The 362-nt window shown below is 49.2% G+C and overlaps 1 protein-coding gene across 1 annotated transcript in view; it reads right to left on the reverse strand.

The window, feature by feature from the left end:
- The window catches only part of LOC119591168 (glycerol-3-phosphate acyltransferase 3-like), a gene marked incomplete in the record, with an annotated part of 9,730 nt that extends 9,656 nt beyond the window's left edge, over window positions 1-74 (reverse strand). The window contains 1 exon segment of the mRNA XM_037939877.1: window positions 30-74.
- Window positions 75-362: the final 288 nt, after the last annotated feature.

A 362-nucleotide genomic window follows, 5' to 3' on the forward strand; every position in this document is an offset into this window, starting at 1 on the left:
CACCAGCCTCCACTCAAACAACCACTAACATCGATACAACACCGTTTGGTCCTCGCTACTTTGAAACTAAAGCTAGTTCCTGGGACTGAGAAGTTACAGCGCCGAAATCCCTTCCCGTTTTATATTGGGACTGAGAAGTTACAGCGCCGAAATCTCCGCCCTTTTTTTCTGTGCACGGTGGCAGTCCTGTGCGGTGGCTGATATGCACGTGGCTATGGGAGCGTTTGGTAGGGTAGTTTAGGTATGATGTCGCGTATTCTCGCTAGGGTTACGTAAGAGGAGGAATGTCGGTGGTATGGGTGAGTGGTTAGCGTTGCAGTATTGGCAAGGGGTTGTGTGTTTTTTTCCCGTATTTGTATAGG

The sequence above is a fragment of the Penaeus monodon genome, chromosome 28 (genome assembly GCF_015228065.2).
Source record: "Penaeus monodon isolate SGIC_2016 chromosome 28, NSTDA_Pmon_1, whole genome shotgun sequence".
NCBI lineage: Eukaryota > Metazoa > Arthropoda > Malacostraca > Decapoda > Penaeidae > Penaeus > Penaeus monodon.